At 30.8% G+C, this 7,881-nt stretch overlaps 1 long non-coding RNA gene across 1 annotated transcript; it reads right to left on the bottom strand.

Annotated features, from left to right (window-relative positions):
• Positions 1-201: 201 nt before the first annotated feature.
• LOC148227213 (uncharacterized) lies at positions 202-7,120 on the bottom strand. The gene is made up of 2 exons (XR_015812020.1): positions 6,635-7,120; positions 202-3,218 (listed from the first exon to the last, which is right to left on the bottom strand). It is a non-coding gene; the product is annotated as an uncharacterized LOC148227213 (long non-coding RNA).
• Between the last annotated feature and the right edge of the window lie 761 nt (positions 7,121-7,881).

Here is a 7,881-nt window from a genome sequence, read left to right as displayed (position 1 = left end):
TCTACAAAAAAATATTTATAAATATGAATAAATTCCAAAATATTAACTTGACGATAAGATAGCAAGTGTCCAAGCGAATTCTATATTTAAGTATGCGGCATCAGTCTTGTACGTACAAGTTTATCTGCAGCAATTAATTTTAAACCACGTGGTCGATGTATAGAAATTTAGTGTAATATAAAAAAAAAATCATACTAGTTTGATCTAGTTAATAATGCAATGAATATAGAACGTGATGCAAATATAAAATTGTACACGATAAGAACTGTGTTAAAAAGAAAAAAATGTATCGATTCGACAAATAATTAAATGTTGCATCATTTAAAGATGGTGACATGTCGGTAGCAGAAAATTAAAAACAGGTTCTGTAACTAACTGTCCACATTGTCTCAATTGCTCGTTGGTAAGGTCAATAGTGCTGCGAGCGAACTGGATCTCTTGGGCAGATAGCAATATTTTAATTTAAACCTAAGGTCATTTCTCGTTACGTATACGTTTCAATGGCACACGTTGATAACACGTACATAAGTTATAGGAAGAATAAAAATTTTTTCCGTTCTATAATTAACCGGAAGGTCAATTTGGCGAATGTGTAAGCTTTTGACTGTATGTTTAACCCCAACGGGCAAAATTGTTTTCGAAGGTTAAAAAGTGCAAACAATAAAGACAAACATACGATGATTCTTCCGTGAAATCTTGAGGAGCAAAAAGACTACTTTTTGAAAGAGACCGAGATTATTTCGTCAGCGCATTTCTTGTGTGTGTATCTTTTATTCTTCGACGGGCCTTCGACAGAGAAAGTATGATGAAATAACTCAAGTTCTTGCACGTCTGATGAAACGTCAAAGTTGACAGGTAGAAAATTTCAACGTCTCAAAAGCGAATTGTATGAGTAAGTACGAGTAATTAAAATCGATAACATCACTGCAATGAAAATTGCCGAGAAATAAATATCTTATCGAACTAAATATGGAACTATTATAAATCATTTCAAATTATAATATGTTTATACATATATATGCATATGCATTGTATACAAAATGTGATATACTGATAAATAAAACACAATAGTATGTAAAATATGTATGTAGAAAAACAACAATAAAATAATAAAAAATATGTTTATGTATCGATTGACATAATAAAACAAATCGAACGTTAGAAGGTTCTAGTACTTAGTTATTGAAATAGTATGTGATAATGACATTTTATAAAAGCAATGTTGATATGAAATAATAGCTGAATTAAATTATTTTTTAGTATCGCTAGATAGCAATAGATTATTTCTACATAATGGCATTGTCTTCAATGATAATGTTTACACTAAATCTTATACAAAAATAATTAAACAGGATAGGTTTATCTTTATGTATTTGGCTTAAAAAATTTAATATATCACCTCTTCGATAAATCTATATCAAATCAAATAAAATTAAGGATGAGAAATTGAATATTTTTCAACATTCTACCTGTTTCAAGTAAGTATCGAGATTAAAGTTTCCAAATATTCGTTACTTTCAACTATTTAAATATCGAATATATTAGTAAAATTATGAAGAATTTAAATATTAAATAGACACATAGTTGTATGTTATAAAAATAACAATAATATGAATCAAAACTATTTATTTTAATTTAAAAAATAATAGGGCACTAAATATTTCAATCTTATCAGTACGAAATTATATTTTTTAATTATACTTGCTGCGGAATGCTCAAAAAAAATATTATAATAATTTACTCATATTGATTAAAAATATATAAAAAACAATATCAGCCATTGATAAAGTTCACAACTGCACTTATCAACTCGGAAATATTTTCTGGAATTTCAGCAATTACCAAATGCTTTTTTTTATTAATAAAACACGTCACTAGAGACAAGCGTGAAGCATTCTGATATCGTCCTCCTCTGGAAGATGAGGTGGCGCAGACTCCTTGCTGACCTATTAAAGAGGGCCTAGCTCCGTGGAGGCAACTCGAACGGCTGGTATCTTAGTGAAGGACGCCATTGATGAGCCCTCTCCAGAATATGCCCTAAATGAGCCGGAGTCTTCCGTGGGCGCGCCGGCTAAGGACGAAAGCTTGATGAATGCGTTGTCCTCTCTGCTCTGCTTGATGCCACGAAAATGTTTTCACGGAAGCATTTCAAAGCGTGTGATAATAAGGATTGTATTAATTAAAATTAAAAGTTTTTTTACGCTTTCTTATTTTTTAGTGTCTTAAAGAAACATTGACTAATTTGCCGAACGATCACATATCATATCAATATTATTGATACACAGCTAGTCAAATCCCGTAACAGAAATTAAAATTAATGCATTTTTAATTAGCAATTATAAATTAAAATTACATTAATAATTGATAAAAATAGATTAATTATTTTTCTAGATATTTTTTATTCACATTGTTGTTACACATTAAGTTAAATGATTTACGATTTTTTAAATAATTTACGGCGTTTTTTATTATTATTTGTAATTGGTAATGTAGCATTGGGCATTACACAATTTTTTTATCTTAATAACTCATGTAAGATAGTAGAGGAATATATGATCTCACAAAAAGCGATCGTATGTCAACTAGAGTTTGATAGTTGTATTTATCGCATTATTTTATAATATATAGAAAAGGGTTTCATTACTAAATTTAATTAGGAAACGTTGCTATATAATAATATTTAAGTGAATATAAAATAACCAAGTATATATATTTTCTCAAAGATTAATTAAGCATAGGTTTAAAAAAATATATTATATCACCGCAACTCCTGTATAAAGTAATATATATTTTTTTAAGTACATATTTGTAAATATATTTCAATGTTATTCTGATCAATAATTATCTTGATAATAAGTTATTTGCTTCTAATAATTTTAAATATCATATTAAATTAGATACCTTGAGATCGTTTCCACCTTATAACTTTTTTGTCATTAAATTCAATGCCCGCATAAATTCGATATCCAGATCTTAAATCTGAATTAATTCAGCGTAATTTTAAACCCTTCAAGAGCTCTTTCATAATATAAACGACAACGAAGAAAGTGAGTCATTAATTGACAGGCCATATCAGATGGTTCCGTTATTTTTTTAAGGAGCGATGACAATGTCCAATTAAATTATTAACAATGCATCTAAAGAGTAGGGTTATCAATTATTTTGAATAACGGAGAAATTGTAATTAAGGATTATGGAACTAAATGTTTTTGATGAGCCTAGAAAAAAAAATATTGTGTGTCTGAAAACCGATTGTTTTAGCTCTCAACGAGATAAAATTGGAAAATTATTTTAAAAACGAACTGCAAGCACAAAGCTGCTATGCTATTCTTTACCACGTCATACTAGAGAAAATTGCAGTGATGTTGATCAAGTAAAAAATCTGCTTAATGAAAAACAGCTTTATATTATGTGATTTTTTATTATATGCAGATGACTTGAAAATTTACAAGAAAATGCATTCGATTTCTGATTCCCTCGACCTACAGGAGGATCTCAACTCTATATGGAAATGGGCTTGCTATAACTAATTGCCTTTCAGTGTAAAGAAATGTCACACAATTTCATTTTCAAGGTCGTTAACGCCGGCAAAATATTCATACCATCTAGGTGGATATTTTCTGGAAAGGTTTTCTTCAACTAAGGATTTAGGAGTGACTTTCGAAGAACGTTGGAAATTTAGCCAGCACATTGCAGAGACTCATAGCAAATCCTTAAAAATGCTCGGTTTTATCTTGAGAAATGCGCGTTACTTCAGGAATACTTTAGTATTGCGCACTCTTTATGATACTCTAGTCCGCAGCATACTAGAAACTAGCTCCATCATTTGGATCCCAGGCGTAATGAGTCAATGTAATGAATTGAAGCTGGAAAAAGTACAACGTAAATTTCTTCGATATTTATACTTGAAGGAATACGGGTATTATCCGTTCTTGTTTCCCAGTGCTTTTATTTTGGGAGCCCTGGGATACGTTTCTTTGTCGACTCGCAGAAGTGTTTATGTAATTAAACACTTCTGGAAATTGCTCAAGGGCATCGTAGACAATCCTTCAGTGCTCGAGCAGCTTCAAATGTGGGCTCCTGAAGGTGGATATAGTTCTCGGTCGCGTCCACTATTCTTGCCTGTTAAGTGTAGAACTGGAGCACTTGCCAACTCTTCTCTGGCCAAGGCCATTTATCTGCTCAATTCTGTCCATAGTAATATTGACATTTTCTCTTGCACTTATGGAGTTTTGGTTCAATTCGTATGGGACAATGCACACCTGTTGAGGTGATTTGTGTCTGTTGTTTTTTTGACTATCGTGACGCATTAGGTTTGCCTGTCAGGTCACGATGGTTATAATTTTAATAAATAAATAAATAAAAAAAAAAATATCTTATCAAATAGAATATTGAGTACAAGCATGAATGTTGCCGAAAGGATCAAGCTTGTTATGCGCATTTATTCGCAGCGATAAGCCGCCCATACACTCTCAGCACGAGCTTGTTTTTGCGCGATACATTATCGCGAATGTAGGTATACGTTTGTGAATGTATGTTTTCAATATGGCTTCCGTTTGATGGCTTGTCAACGGTTCTGATTTTCCGAGACGGCTTAAAATCGACGTTAACAATAAAAAACCGGATCGAAAAGCGGTTTTTATACATTCACACGTAAGTAATGCATATACATATATATTTTAATGCGAAACCGTAGATATTAACACGATTCAGTGACACGTAAGTATGCCGCGAAATCAATGTTGGGATTGAATGTGTGAAATTAGATTTCTTTTTATGTGTAGCTTATATCTGGCCTTGTTGAAATATTGAGAGTTTTGCGACTTATTTTGATTGTATGCAAATATAGCGGAACCTCGTATTGCGAGTAACTTGATTTACGAGTGTTTTGCAATACGAGCATTTTTTTTATTAATATATATAAATATCTCTTAGCAAATATTAAAATTATTTTTTTAATTCAATAGCTTTAGTCAATATAATTTATTTGGTACGTAAACATTCTGATGTTACATATATTTTTCATTATTATTTTAGTGCAACAATACATAAAAACGTTAATTAAAAACAGTTTATCTTTGATTGCATTTTTAGCTTTTCATAACAAACACCGAAATATTTTGTATAGCTTAGTAGTTTAAATTTTAAGGTTTTCTCTATAGATGCATTTGAGTAACCTTCAATATATATTAGTCAAGCTATGATATGATAAATTGGCTAGAATTTACTAAATTTTAATCATAAAATTAAAATAAAGCATATGTTGTTTTAATGACAAGTGGACAGAAATTTCTCTTTTTTTACAAACGAATTCTGGTAACAGAAAATGTGAATATAGGGTGAACACATAAGTAAGCAATTTGTTTTAAATAAGATTAATAATATTAACCTCCGTTGTGTTCTGTTTATTGACGTCAATATCTATATTAATGTTTGTCGGTATTAAAAAAGAACAGCCAGAGGCTCTTGACGTCATTGTCAGTCCACTTACAGACAATTTTCTAATAATAAGAGCATTTTAGTTCGCGCACATGTCGTTTCAATTGAATTGCTAAATGCAGAAAGGGCACATGCCCGATTATTCAATAACAGCAGTCTGAATATGAGGTGATTAAATCAAATCTCGAGTGAAAAATAAGGCTATGATAATCATAAGTAGTCCATGGAGTTTTTAAGTATATGATTTTTAATTCTTAGATGATTAATATTTTTCTCGTAGTATATATCATATTATATATTTTAATATTTCCAATTCTGTAAAAGTAAAGATTTACCTATACAAAAAATATTTTTGCATTTCACAGAAAGTTTTCACGCTGTATCGCAATATAAAAACCGATATTTATTTATTAAAATTATAACCATCGTGACCTGACAGGTAAACCCAATGCGTCACGATAGTCAAAAGTACTAATACATCATAATACATACAAATATAAACAAGACAAAACAACAGACATAAATCACCACAACAGGTGTGCATTGTCCCATACGAACTGAATCAAAACTCCATATGTGCAAGAGAAAATGTCAATATTACTATCGACAGAATTGAGCAGATAAATAGCCTTGGCCAGAGAAGAGTTGGCAAGTGCTCCAGTTCTAGATTTAACAGGCAAGAATAGTGGACGAGACCGAGAACTATAACCACCTTCAGGAGCCCACATTTGAAGCTGCTCGAGCACTGAAGGATTGTCTACGATGCCCTTGAGCAATTTCCAGAAGTGTTTAATTACATAAACACAGGGCTCCCAAAATAAAAGCACTGGGAAACAAGAACGGATAATACCCGTATTCCTTCAAGTATAAATATCGAAGAAATTTACGTTGTACTTTTTCCAGCTTCAATTCATTACATTGACTCATTACGCCTGGGATCCAAATGATGGAGCTAGTTTCTAGTATGCTGCGGACTAGAGTATCATAAAGAGTGCGCAATACTAAAGTATTCCTGAAGTAACGCGCATTTCTCAAGATAAAACCGAGCATTTTTAAGGATTTGCTATGAGTCTCTGCAATGTGCTGGCTAAATTTCCAACGTTCTTCGAAAGTCACTCCTAAATCCTTAGTTGAAGAAAACCTTTCCAGAAAATATCCGCCTAGATGGTATGAATATTTTGCCGGCGTTAATGACCTTGAAAATGAAATTGTGTGACATTTATATTTTTTATTGTGTGAATAATTCATATTTCTGAATTTTATTTTATTATGACTACTGAAACTTTTTGATGAAAAATGTTATCTCTGCATTATATGTTAACATAATGTTGTTCGCATAACATGTCTTTATTCTATTGAGAAATATTAATATATGTCGAGAATATTTTAATACATTTTCAGGATATTTCATATTGCATTTAGGCTTTATATTTCAAGATGACATATGCATAACCATTAACCTGATAATGTGTCGAATAATTAATAATTAATTAATACAACAATTACTAAATATTTTAACGGCACACGTTCGCTTTATCTTTATTACACTTTTACTGCCGAAAATACGTGTACGTATTTTTAATTGACACTTTTACGGTCAACGTGATTCATTTTCGTTTTGTATAACAATGAATGTAATTAAAGCGATTTTTACATTTTTCCAAAGAACATAAAAAAAAAACATCGAACTATAATACAACAATGCGAAATTTAATCTCGAAGTGCAATAACCGAGAATGATTTTTATTATTTAAAACGAACATTTCGCAAGTAGCCTTGTCAGTGATAAAGAAAACGAAAAGTGTCCGATTCAGTATTGAGTCATGTCTGTATAAAATATAATGTGGGATGTGATTTTTTATTTGACGTTGCACAAAGTGATTGTCGTACAATAATTGCAACATGCATATTGTTCGTTTTGATTTTTAATCGATAACGAAATGATAATTATTGATTGAGATATATAATATTAAAAATATTATTTATTACATATTATGTGGACGATTATAGTCAAATCAAAACTTTAAAATAGCTAAAAAAAATATAAACACGGCTGCTTCATTAAAACTATCATCCAAATTTAAACAGCGTTTCATCATTTATTTTAAGAGATTAATCCTATCAAAATTCATTGGTAAATAAAGTGCATAAATAAGTGGAGTAGCAAGTTCCGAGCTATGTAACAGATCCTTCTTGATCGGGTCAGACATATTAAAGTCGATTGTAGTATATGATGAGCTACACTTCGACGGTCACTTTATAATTTTAACAGAAACAAAACTTCAAATCTCTTAATAGTGTGATGAACAAATTTTTAATATTCAGTGAAAAGTTGGTGCATGAGGAATCCATTTATTTTATAATCGTTAAGTAATATTAAACTCAACGCAGATTATGCACGAATGTTATTCGGTAAATCAAAAGTTTAAAACATATTTTAGG

Source organism: Plectrocnemia conspersa, unplaced genomic scaffold (assembly GCF_051122295.1).
Source record: "Plectrocnemia conspersa isolate PC_06_02 unplaced genomic scaffold, ASM5112229v1 ptg000013l, whole genome shotgun sequence".
NCBI classification, from domain to species: Eukaryota; Metazoa; Arthropoda; class Insecta; order Trichoptera; family Polycentropodidae; genus Plectrocnemia; species Plectrocnemia conspersa.
The sequence above is the reverse complement of the archived record's forward strand: the minus strand, read 5'-3'. Positions and strand labels throughout refer to the sequence as shown.